Source organism: Podarcis melisellensis (assembly GCF_964234715.1).
Source record: "Podarcis melisellensis genome assembly, chromosome: 1".
NCBI lineage: Eukaryota > Metazoa > Chordata > Lepidosauria > Squamata > Lacertidae > Podarcis > Podarcis melisellensis.
In genome coordinates, this window is record NC_138528.1 from 41,797,544 (window position 1) to 41,810,598 (window position 13,055).

General features: G+C 46.9%; 2 protein-coding genes and 1 long non-coding RNA gene across 4 annotated transcripts in view; 2 read left to right on the forward strand and 1 right to left on the reverse strand.

Annotated features, from left to right (window-relative positions):
- LOC309356018 (prolactin-releasing peptide receptor-like) overlaps positions 1–13,055 on the reverse strand; it is a 247,944-nt gene that overhangs the window by 84,599 nt on the left and 150,290 nt on the right. The gene's annotated exons all lie outside the window — the stretch shown is intronic.
- Positions 1–13,055, forward strand: part of LOC309356603 — a 187,516-nt gene that overhangs the window by 10,042 nt on the left and 164,419 nt on the right. The gene's annotated exons all lie outside the window — the stretch shown is intronic.
- The window catches only part of BAHD1 (bromo adjacent homology domain containing 1), a 68,265-nt gene continuing 66,645 nt past the window's right edge, over positions 11,436–13,055 (forward strand). For both annotated transcript variants that reach the window (XR_014162574.1, XM_081886593.1), the window contains exon 1: positions 11,436–11,910. The gene's annotated coding sequence lies outside the window, so the exon portion shown is untranslated. The remainder of the gene's footprint in view (positions 11,911–13,055) is intronic.

The following is a 13,055-nucleotide window of genomic DNA, read 5'->3' on the forward strand; positions in this document are numbered from 1 at the left end:
TTAAATCCAGGCTAAATTGCACTGAGGGCACATACTCAAGATTGCCTAAGAACAAACTAATGGCCTTCTTACACACGATGAGCTGCCCTTTTGTGCAAATAACCAGGGCGACTGGGGATAGGGGCTAATCCAGATTAATCTTCGGTGACAGTGCTCTCTTCACAAGAAAGACCCATATGAAAAGATGGGCTCTTTATAGACATTCCACTGTTTGTGATGTCCTTGATCATAAAGCAAAATGTCGAATGGGAAGTGTGAATTCCATGTTGTACTAGAGCAGTGACGGCCAAACTTGGCCCTCCAGCTGTTTTGGGACTACAACTCCCATCATCCCTGACCACTGGTCCTGTTAGCTAGGGATGATGGGAGTTGTAGTCCCAAAGCAGCTGGAGGGCCAAGTTTGGCTATCACTGTACTAGAGAATTGCTGTGTGCTGCCACTATACAGCCAAGTATTCCCTCACTGTGCTGCCCCTCTCCACCCTCCTGCAAGTCATTGGGACTGAATACAAAGAAGAACAAACTTCTTATGCATTTAAATATATGCATAGAGCAAGGAACTTGAGCAGGCTCCTCATTTCTCACCACTCCATGAACATCTGAAGCTGCCTTACACTGAGTTTGACTGTTGATTCACCCAGCTCAGTATTGTTGACCCTGGCTTGCAGCAGTACTTAAGGATTTCAAGCAGAAATCTTTCCAATTTTCCCCTTTCTAGAGACACTAGGGATTGAACCTGGGACCTTTTGTATGCAAAGCATGCACTGTACCACTAAGCTATGACCTTTCCCCAAGCTGTACTTGCTGAAAACCCTTCTTCCACATAGTTTAATACTTTTCCATTTGAGTGTTAAAGTCAGAGAGGCACCATGTACCGGTAATCCAAAATAATATTACCACTTCAAGGGTTACTTTGTCATTCTTAAACCATGGCATTCAGTTTACATTGAAAAATTTGAAATTAATTGCTCCTGTTGCATATTTATCCATATCCATATACCACTCATTCCCTTTGATAATCAAAAGTTTGTCAGTAATCCTTCCTCACTGGCTTCCAAACCTTAAGAAGTGGAATACCAATGGTGCTTTCAGATTGTATTTAATCTAGGATTGCCAACTGACCAATGGAACTACCCTACCCTGCTCTTGTGCCTTGAACAGCAGTCTAATCAGCAAAGACAATCAGTCGAAACTTTCCACGGCGTGGAGACAAATATGATCAGCTGCTAATTTCTGCACATCAAAATCCTATTAAGGCTTTAATAATTGCAATTTTTTCCTTAGTAATACCTTATTTCCTCCTTGGATTGATGTGCAATATTTTGGAAGATTATAATAATGATAAAAGGTTAAAGAGGTACTGCTGCAGAGGCTTCCTGAAAAATTAGCAACCCTAATTTAATCAAAGACCTATGATCCTGTTGGTATCTTTTAAAAGAGACAGGCAATCAAATCGGAGGGTTCTCCTTGGCTAACTGGATATCAAGACACACAAATATTTCTTATTCTCTCAACATTTTCCATTATTTTTTTTAGAAGCTCTCAGAGTCTGCCGTGGAAAAGCTTTTCTGTGTCAAAAAGGAGCCACCTGAGCCTTGCCAGGAAGCTCAGCTGGCAACATCCACTCTCCTACTTAGCCCATTAGCTGGCAGATCAAAGGAGAGGGAAGGATTAGGTTGTGTGGATATGAAATGTATTTTAGAGTCTCACAAGAGAGAGAACTCAAGGAAGTTAATATCTTTTTAAATATCTATAGAACACAGAAACATTAAATCAGGATTTTGCACCATCGACCAATGCAGCAGTTGAGTAAGGTGGAATAGCCTACGCTGATTGGGTGAACTAGTTAATGCATGCTTTCTCCTTACCCAGTGGGTTCCAGCCAGAAGTACAGAGAGCAGGTGCCTCCATAGGGAGTCTGCCAAGACAACTGCACTCAAAGGGAGAGTGGAGCTCAAGATGTAGTAGCTGGTAATTGAGTGGAAGGGGGTTCTTGCAATAAATCTACCTCTGCACTCCATTAATACGTCTGGTGCTTCACCTCTCCGGGTAGGCCAGCGTCCTGTTTTATTCACTTCACATATTTCCCTAATTGGAATGCCATAACTGGTTGTTTCTGGGCTTGGGGCAAGCTCCTAGTTCTGTGCCCACCCAGCAGAAATTAGCACCAGGGACCACTGAAGGCTGGCTGTGGACTGTCAAAGATATTGCAGCAAAAAACTGGAACGTTCTCTCTCCTCTGATAGATACGGAGCGAGTAAGTAAATAAATCATTTGCTGCCTGCCGCTGTCCAGGGTCACATATTCGCCTTCCTTCCTTCTAGCAGGATCAATGGTTGAATGAGTCTCACCGTGTTAGGCTAGAGGCACAAACAGGAGCACCGAGAGGCTGAATCTGTGCCATTCTGCCTTGACTCCCACCTTCGCTAAGTCTCCCTGGCTCCTCATCTACCATTCTGGAAACACGGTTCATTCTTTCGTACTGAAAACAAAATGTTACATAATGTCACATTTGTTTGGTAACTGACTCATATATTACAACACCTTTTTGCCCATTCTGTGTCCTTATCTAAATTCTATCTGGGACAAGTAGTTTTATTGCCCCATCCTAGTCATGCTACTATTTGGTGACTGCACCAGCATTATCTACCTGCAACTAGTTAGCACTTACTCTTTTTCCTTTTTGCGGAGAAACACAATTTAAATGAAGAATTACCAGATTCTCCTTCTCTGGCTATTATTGTTATTGTTATCATCATCATCATCATCATCATTAAGTGGGTGAATGATGGCAAATTCAACAGCCTCACTTACAGAATGCCACTAGGTGAATTATCTGCTCTAAAATCCTTTATTTCCTTCAGATGAGAAAAGCAAACCTCAGCTCCTTATACAAGAGGAAGAGGCATTTGCCTGGCAATGAAATAATAATAATAATAATAATAATAATAATAATAATAATAATAATATGCCACTCATCTGACTGGGTTGCCACAGCCACTCTGGGCAGCTTCCAACAAAATATTAAAACACAAAAAAACCTCCTTTCAGGTGTCTTCTAAAAGTCAGATGTTTATTTCCCTGATATCTGAAGGCGAGGGCATTCCACAGGGTGGGAACCCCTACTGAGAAGGCCCTCTGCCTGGTTCCCTGTAGCTTCACTTCTCGCTATGAGGTAACTGCCAGAAGGCCCTCATAGCTGTACCTCAGTATCTGGGCTGAACAATGGGGGTGGAGATGCTCCTTCAGGTATACAGGGCTGAGGCCGTTTAGGGCTGTAAAGGTAAGCACTCACACTTTGAATTGCACTCGGAAATGTACTGGGGGCCAGTGCAGACAAGGTAGATGTCTGGCAAGCCTCTCTGATGAGAGTGTTTCATAGCCAGGGTTCCACCATATCCCAATACCAGTTGCTTGAAACCACAGGAAGGGAGAGGGTTTGTGTGCTCAGGTTTCCCTCAGGCATCTGATTGGCTACTGTGAAAACAGGATGCTGGACTAGACAGGATGCAGGCTCTTCTTAGGTTCTTAATTCAAGCTTCATGGGACTTTGCAGCCATATAACACAAGCTTCAGGGATTGCATTAAAAAAAAGCATGCAGCCTCTTTGCTATCATGGATTGCAGGATTTGCTGTCACCCATGCTGCTTGTGGTTTCTCCACCCTATTGCAGAGGTAGTTAGTGGGGAACTATAGCCAGGCCTTCATCACCAGTGCTGTTTGTGATTGTCGGTAGACAAGGTCCCTTTACCCCAGTGACCTCTTTCAGATGGAAAGAGCAGGCACATTTGTTTTCCTTCTCCAGGTGTTTCGCGTAGCAAGTGAAAGGTGTTTCCTTTTTACATGGGAAGGATTTAGAAATGTCAAATAGGAAACCTTGCTAAAAAAAAACATTTGTGGCTGCTGGAGCAATAATAATCCCAGATAATTTGATCTGCACAATCTTTCATTTTTGCCAATGTTGGGGGTGGTGGTGGTTGTTATTTAAACCAATTGGATATTGCAGAGATGTGATAAAAGGACCATGTAATCCATGAAAAATCCTTGCTAAAAAGTCACTTGCAACTTTCTTATTGAAGCTGCATGTGTCTGCTTGGAAACAGGAAATATTGATGGGGGAGGGTGAAATTCCTTCTACTTTGAATGCCCTTGCCAAGTGAGGTACAGCAGGTGACTACCTTTTCAGTGATGGCAACTTGGCTATGGAATAACCTCCTCAGAGAGGCTTTCCTGACATCTACCTTTCAGTGCCGCGCAAATGATGTTTTGTTTTGTTTTTGTTCAGCTGGTGAAGGCTCTGCCTTTGTTTTTCATTATGCGACTTAGCTCCCTTGTTTGAGACCTCTGAAGCTGTTTGCTGCTACCTTCAGATTGCAGTACCAGTTGTAGGGGATGCTGATGAATATATATATTTCTACTTTATGGTGGCAGAACAGACTTTACTCCTTTCCAATTCTGTTCCGTTCACACATAAAAACAAGAGTAGAGTAGCTTGTAATGGGGCTGACAGGTAGACAAGGTACATTTCCAGGCGACCCTTTGAAACCTTGATATTAGTGGGGTGTTGTGGTTTTTAAATCCCATTTATTTCTTTTTGGCAAGGAACCTCTCAAAGTGCCTCAAGGAATCCCTGTAAGTGGGAGAGAGGGAAGGGTGCAGTTTTTCAACCTTCATAGGGATCGATGCTACCTAAATTGTCCGCTAGCTTGTCTAAAACAACACATATACGCTTGTTTGAAAAGCAGCTGAAAAGCTCTAGCATTCCATTTGATTCATGAAACATCAAATGTACAGTGAGTACATCCTGGTCTTATTGCCACACCTTTTCCCTTTTCTCTATCTGTATTAAAAGTATAAATGTAGGTTCTTAACTAAGCTTGCAGTCTATTCACACCTACGGTATTGGGAGTAAGCCCCACTGAACAGCCTAGTGGGCTACTAAACATGTCTAGGGTCAGACTGCAGAAGTGACCATCATAAAGGGGTATCAACAAATGTGATTAGCAGTAAATTTAAGCTAGTTGTTCTACATATATATATATATATACTAGCCTCTCCTGTTCCTAAATTTCAGTGTAACTATTTAGTAAGAGAGAATACTTTCTACAAGTACCTGTATTCCACAGTGCACCTATTGCCAAAGAGAGGAATTTTTGTAGATCAGGTATTGGGGAGTCTTTGGCCCTCCAGATATTACTGAACGACAACTCCCATAATCCCTGGCTGTTGGCTGTGTTTGCTGGGGCTGATGGGAGTTGTAGTTCAGCAGCATCTCCAGTTTCAGTTTCAGATGCCTTCATCGGCACAACTTTTATACAGATGGCTTATCCATCAGAAGTGTTTCAGGAAAATAAGTTCCCACCAGGAAGTAAGTTGAGGATACCTACGTTGGTGGCAAAAGTAAACTGTTTATGCTTTATGTAGGCTGAGCAAAGTACACCTCCCCCCCCCCCCATTTCAGTTCCCTTTTTCCATTGTATAGAAACTTGGTGAGATGTTCTAAGGTGAAAGCTGTTCAGGATATCCCTAATGTGTAAGACTGTTCTTTCCACCTTGTCTTTTGGCACACTGTAAGCAAAAACAAGATCTAAGCTGTACTTGATCAGAAGAAATGATGTTACAAGCGTCACGCTGTTCTGTAGCATTGAGCCATGCTATTGATCAAGGTGGAAGCTGGAGGGCAGAGTTCACCCATGAACTCATCAGCACCACTTCCTGCTGTATTGCACAATTCATATTATCTAGTGGTCCCCTAAGTATGGTCCAGAATTGAACATATACTCTTTTTTTTCTGGAGATTAAAGTGAATACCTGAAAGCTTATTCTATTCTTACTCACTGTCTACTGGGGACACCCTGGACTATGTTGTTAGAGGTTTATACGTAGGGATGTATGTTTTGAGAATAGCAAAATTTGGTCTCAGATTGATTAATTTTGTTTTCAGGCTCTTGAGTACAAACGGACAGTTTCTTTTTCAGCAGTAAAGAAATGTCATTCTTATATGAACAAACCTTAATGGGAAGGTGTAGCTGAACATGTATTCTTCCATGTTGAGAAAGGTCAGGTTAAGAGTAAAGTTCACAAGCCTTCCTATAGCTGTCACAGACACCAATAACCACTCATGGATTACAAATATACTTCAAAAATATATTCCAAAGTCTCTTGTATTCAGTATATGAAGCTCTGGGCTGGCTGCTTAACCACAAGCTGGTCTATAGTTGTATCTCCTGTTCAAAACATTCATTCTGCCCCTCTGGACATTCCCACTGATGATCTCAGACAACTTCCAAGTTCTTATTAGTGTTTTGGGAATTGGGGATCTTTTTTGCACATTCAGTGATCCTGCTGCAACTCTCTAGTGGGATGATGACCCTTTGGGTGGCCTTCAGGAAATTGTTTGAGGCAGTCCATACAGTCCGACGCTATTGCCCTCCCGGAAATGACAATGGTGAAAAGAATCTTCTGCTGTCTATGGTGCAAGAAAAACAAGACCTCATGGAGGAGTTGCGGATTAGTATGGTAGAACATTTTCAGGGCCCACCATATTTTCTGAGTTTTTTAAAAAGACACTAGTACTGATTTTTATATTGTGTTTTTATATTCTTGTAACCCATTCTGGGAACTTATGGTGAAGGGTATGTAGGAAATCCAGTAAATAATAATATTAAATAATAAGAATCCATGAAAATAATGGAAGTATGCTAGCATTTATATGTAAATGAATGAATGAATTTATATACCGCCTTCTGGGGGGGGGACAAACAAAAAGAAAACACAGCAGGTGATGTACAGGATCATAAAAAGCCTTTGAAAGCATTACAGTACTGAGCAAGCATGAAAATAACTGGAAAATAAAATGACTTTATTTTCAGTAAAACGTGTAAGCCCCGGAGCACACTACATTTTATTATGTGACTGGAGGACCAGAGAGCTATTTCATGTCAATGAGTTGATGCCCTTCTTACCCACTTGAGGATAGGAATATAAGAATCTGCCTTACACAGAGCCAAACCATTGGTCCATGTAGCTCAGCATCACTTAAGCTGAGTGGCAGTGGCTCTCCAGGGTTTCAGGGAAGAGTCTTTTCCAGCCCTACCTGGTGATACCGGGGGTTATACTTGGGACATTCTGCCTACAAAGCAGATGCTCTACCATTGAGCTCTTCCTATAAGGTTATTTGTTAGGTCCCAGTTCTGTATTCCTACATAAGCAGCCTGAAAAATAAATGGAATTTTATATGCCCCTGTGCCCTTGGTTTTAGGGAGGTTCTTATGCCAAAGAGAAACTTTTTTTCAAGAAAAACAGCACTCTCTTTGGTCAAAATGGAGTTTCCATACAGTGCTTTAATGGGTGTGACCCCAGGCCACATTAAGGAGCCCCAAGGCTTAATTTGAGGTGCATATAGAATTCAGTTCCTTATTCAGACTGCTCATGCAGCTGTGCTTTGAACTTTTTTAATAAGGAGTTGGAAATTAGCAACCAACTCCAGCCTCCTCTATCCTGCTGACATCCAAGTTTGGGGGGTTACCAACAGGGCTGGACTTAGTGCCCCCAAATGGATCTTCTCAATTATGGAGCTCCTCAGTTTTGCACCCCCTTGGCTCAGTGCCCTATGGGGGGGGGAACCACCCACACCACCCTAAATCCAGCATGGGTTACCTAGTTAGATTGAGAAGGTGGTGTGCCACTAAGGGCACTATCACACTGAAAGCTTGTCTTGTGCTATTTGTGTGTGCATATGAATCTGGTTCACGACATCAAGAAATGGTCATTCCTTCTAGTCATTTCAGAGCCTTTCAATTTAGTGTTTTTATTTTCAGTCAGTAAATATATTCAAAGTCCATTAAAACTGGAGCAAATGTTTTATCGCGTCCCTGGAAACGCTTTCTAAAAACTACCTGGTTCACACATAACCCTAAACCAAACACTAAGCTTTGGTGGGAATATGGGAGTGCGTGGCCTCCAGATCATGGCTCCATCTCTGGTCCTGCTGCTGCAAGCTACGCCATAGTTTGGTTCGGCTTAGCATGTCATCCGGATCCGACCTTGTGGTTTGGCTTGCTCCAGTCAACTTACAAGCTGTAACCAAGGTTTGCAGCTTGTGTTTGCTTTTCTAGGAGAGGGCACTAAATGGCCACACTCTCCAGGAATGTGGAACAACATAGGCCAAAGGTTGACTTAGCATGATGTGCGAAACAACCAACCACGCCTCCAGTTCTACTAAGCTCTTAGGCTCTGCCCAAATCATAGGTTTCTGCTTTGTTCTCTGGCTTATTCTGAACTGGAAGTGTGGCAACCAGTACCCTAAAGGAAAAAGTACAGCATTGTCTGCTACTTTAAGCAACACTTGGCTACACCTGGGCAGCACCATCTCCGCTAGCCCAGTTGATGTGGGATAGCATCCTTGGAATCTCTAGTTGTTGTGAACAACCAACCCCACAGCGATACAGAAATTGTTTCATCGTGTCGCTGTTCAGAGTTCTTGTATCTTAAAACAGTTGAACAGATAGCAATTTCACAAAGCTATTTTGGGAGGCAGGGGGAGTTGAGGGGAGGGGGGGATGATGCATCTGTAAGTATTTTGAAGCAGAAGATGCCCCCGTTTAAAGAAATCATTCTTAAAGAATCCAGCAGTGACAGCTGCTTCATTTTAAGATGAGTCAGAGAAATGTGTTGTAATTCAGACACTTTCCCAAGAAATGTAGACATTTCCCCAACAAACAAAACAGAAATTAGACAAAAACCAGGATTGCTGCTGCTCTAGGAATATGAAGTGAAATTTCTCACTTTTCATATGTGGACCTCATTTTTAATGCATATATCCTTGGCTGAACCAGTGTTTCAGGGATTGCTCTTGGGGATTGAAGTTTAGTCTTCTTCAAGCACCTGATTCAACATGCATGCTTAAGATCACTTGATGTGGATGACCTCCTTACACTTCTCAGAACAACTTGATCTCACCGTCTTGTAAATTCTAGAAAGTAGTGACAGGAAGGGAACCTCCCTTCCCCCTTTCTGAACCTTTCACCCTTTCCTATGATCACAAGTCACAAGCAGTGTTTAAATTTTCAATTCATTTTTAGAAACTGATCTGAGATTGATATATAAATAAACACTTCAGCTACAACTGAATTTTGTTAGTGTCTAAGAGATTATCGTGATAATGATGTCATGGAATGACATCTGGGGAACTGTGAACCAACTATAAGCAGATCTTTGAGAAAGTACTAGGCCTGTGAATATTAGATCCTCAGATAACCGGCATGTAACATTGGAAGTGGTTTCCAATAAATGAAAGCAGGAGCTTTCATTTATTGGAAAGCACCACTATAGGAGTTGCCTATATATCCCAAAGCACCTCTACAGGAATTGCCTTGTGATTCTTCATGTGAATGAACCAGCAAGCATGTAAGTAGATGCAGAAGCAGCAACTGAAAAGGAGCACCAGAAAGATCAAGAAGAGTTGAGCAAAATTACAAGAAGCCAAGATGCCTGCAGATGTAGATGACTTTAATTTCTGTTATATTAAAGTGTATCTAATCGAATGTGAACCACTACCCTTCCCCTTTTTTCACTGTTGTGCCATATATTGAGCCCACATTCACCCAGGGCAAGGGCTCTCCCCCATCTCCTGGGAAAATAAACAGTTTCTGTTGGGATTCCTGGAAAATACTGCAAAAAGTGTATATGCTTTCAGCAGAAATGGCAATTTATAGTAGTGTTTGTTTATAGCAAGAGAAATGTAGTTAATTATTCCAAAATAATTAACAAGGAATACAAAAGTGAAATCATGTACACACAGTAGGCTAGTGTCATGGTACTCTTGGATTACTTGTTGATTCATTTTTTTAGGGAATTGTAGCTTGAGAAGCAAAATGGATTATGTATGCATTCATGTGGCCTTTTATCAGTCATTGTAGCTTAATGTGGTTAGAATTCAGGGTGGTAGAGTGCTTGCATGTGATCTAAGGTGGATAATGTGCGGACCTGGAATTAAATTCCAGCTGCTCAAAAGGTCGCAACCTGCAAGCAGCCTGAGGGTAGGTAGCCCACAGCCTTCAAGAGATTATTCTGCAGTAAATGATCCCAGATCAGCTTAAATGCCCCCAAAGTCTTTGCACAGAGCAAAGAACCTTTGGTTCTCTATGAGCAAAACTGGAAAATGAGAATGAACGAACATTGGACAGTTAGAAGGCAAAATTGAAAAGCGTGTTGTATTAACCTGACATTTTCACATTAGGCTCCCTGAAAGAGGAACACACACACACAATGAACATTACCAAGGTGCATGCAATGTTTTGCTCATTTATTCTGCAGCCTTGATATTGTACTGAGGACTTGGTTCAATATTCAGTACTATGTAATCATATTAAATGGTAATGCAATCAAGCTTGCATTTGTCTATGGTGTGCACAGCTATGGTCCACAGGTGCCCTGTTGTTGCAGAGATGAGGCGCAAGGACAGTCTAGTACCCAACAGTGGAAGTGAGACTGCTAAGGCCACCCCTTTCCTTCCTTTATGCCAGCAAGGAGATGGGGGATTTGGGCGGCGGCGATTCTTCTTTAGCTGTACAAATGTTCCTCCAAGCTTTAGAGACTGGTCGAGATGAAAGTCCAATAAGTAAGGGAAAGTTGAGGGAAAGCAGGATTGCTAGCCTAGGAACTTCTGGGCAAAGTAGATGGGTAGAAAGCAGAGGGGCTCGGGTCGATGTGGGCGGCTTCTGGTGGAGGGTGACTGACAAGTAGAGCCGGTGACCTGAATATGGAAGATCTCCCGAGGGGACGGGATGCAACAAAGGAAGAGGCGCTCGAATGGAAGAGAAGGAGGAGGAGGAAGAGGGTGCTGTTGGTGGTCGACCAAGGTGACGGCTAGTCCGTTGTGCGACAGGGCGAGAAAGAGCCACGGGAAGAGGAGGGGGAGAATTTGGGGGGCGGACGGAGCCGGGCTAAATAAACTTCTTCGAGGCGTTTCTCTTCCCCGCGAGGAAAGCCGCGTGGGGAAGCACGAGGGGCGGCCGAAGCGAGGAGGGAAGGCGCCCCCGCCCCGCTCACGTCCAGGGGAGGATGGGAAAAGCAGATGGGGACTTGGGCAGGCGGGAAAAGAGCGATGGGGCGGACTGGAGGCGCGACGGGGCTGCCGAGAAGACAGGTTGGGCGGTGGGGGGGCGGGGCGCGCGCGGAGGATGCTGCCGCTCGCGTGGGGACGCCCCTCCCCCGGCTGGGCGGCCGTGGCCATGCCGTGTCCGCTGGGAGCCGCCCGCCTCGCCTGCCTGCCTTGCCTTGCAAGCTGCGCTGGGACCTGGCTGGGGCGGGTGGTTGGTGCGGAGATTGGCTAGCGGGGGCGGGCCAGGTGCCTGGCGATTGGCGGGCGCGTCGGAGCGGACGGCGCTGGGGAGGGCGCCGATTGGCTGCCGACGAGGAAGCAGGAAGGGAGGACGGAGCCTGAGCGGAGCAAGGGGCTCGCTGCTGCCGCTGCTGCTTTCGGGGAGTTAGAGCACATCGGCGGCGGGCGCGGAGGCGGCGGCAGCAGCAGCAGCGGAGCAGCGGTAGCGGCAGGACGGCAGCCGAGCCTTCCTCGGCCGAGGGAGCGGCGGGAGCGGGAGCCGCGGCGGGAGCAGGAGAAGCAGCAGCAGCCGCCGCCCCCTCCTCCGGCCTTGAGCGCGCGGGCCCCAGAAGGGGGCGCGCCTCCAGTCCCCATCCCGCAGCCGGGCGGCTACGCGGCGGCGGCGGCGAAGGAGGAGGAGGAGGCGGCGCTGACGCAGCAGCGTGGAGCCCGGGACTCGGGCGCCCCGGGGCGTTCCAGCCGCCGGATTCCAGCCCGGCCGGGGCCTCCGCCTGCCCTGGGTGGGCCCGCTTGAGCCGAACGGCGCCGGCAACGACGACGGAGGAGCAGCAGCCCGCCAGCGCCCCGGTGAGTGCGAGCGAGCCAGCGAGTTCGGCGTCAGCCCGTCAATCTGCACCGGCCGGCCGGCAGCGCGATGGGGCTCCGCCCGCCGACGCCGCCAGCCTCGCGAGCCCCACAAGCCGGAGGCGGCGACGGCGGCGGCGGCGCTGCTTGGAAGGGCGCAGCGTCGAGGAACTTGCCGGGCGGGTGATGGGAACAGGTGCCGCCGGGGAAGCGGGGGGCGGAGGGGGGCGCGGCTCTTGCGGGACGAGTCGGCGCGCAGGCTTCAGCCGGGGGCCACCGGGAACTTTCTGCTGGGATCCGGCTGGTGCCGGCACGGGGCCCTGGAGGGCGGGCGGGAGGGAGGGCGATCCGTGGCGGTCTTCAGGCAGCGTGTCCCTCCGGGCGCCTCAGCCCGCTTCCCTGATCTTCCTCGTGTCACGGTGGGTGGGTGGGTGGTTTGCTGGCTGCGGTTCCAGTAGCAGCCGCCGCCGCCGCTCCCCTGCAACCTCCTCCTCCAGTGTGTGTGTCGCCGGGGGCCTGCCTTGTCGCTGGGGGTGGGCGGCGATCCCCCTTCCCCGAAGGGCGCCGTGGCCCTGGGGCTGGTCCTCTGCCCGAGCTGAAGGACACTCCGGGCTGCTCCCGTCTCTCCCCGCCCATCACCCGGCCGCCGGAGAGCAGGGAGGAAATGGCCCCCGGTGGCAGGTGGGCTGAGCTCTGGCAACGACTCCCCGGTGGCCCACTTGGATCATGCGAGCGAGGGTCAGGCTGCCGCTTCGCTTCCTGGGATTAGCTTTAAGGTCTAAAGTTATGTAATAAAGCCATTTAACTTTTACATCGACGATCGAGAAAACAACACCCCCTTTCCCCCTCCCGATTCATCTGGGGGAAAGGCAGGAACTGAACCCATGGGAGACCACGTGAAGGGCCTCCTTGGCGCTCGCGCTATCTCTCTCTCTTTCCTTCCCCCCTTCCTAATTTTGTCCCCTGCCTCTTGGAAAACGACATTGTCACCCAGGCTTGTTTCCTAGTTGGGAGAGGGCTGCTGTGTCTATCCGAGGCACCTTTTGGGATAAACCAGACACAGAGACAGATGTCCTGTTTAAAATGGGCTGTAAAAGACAAAGACGCATGCAACACTCTCTCTTTCTCGTGAGGGGTCTTTTGGAACA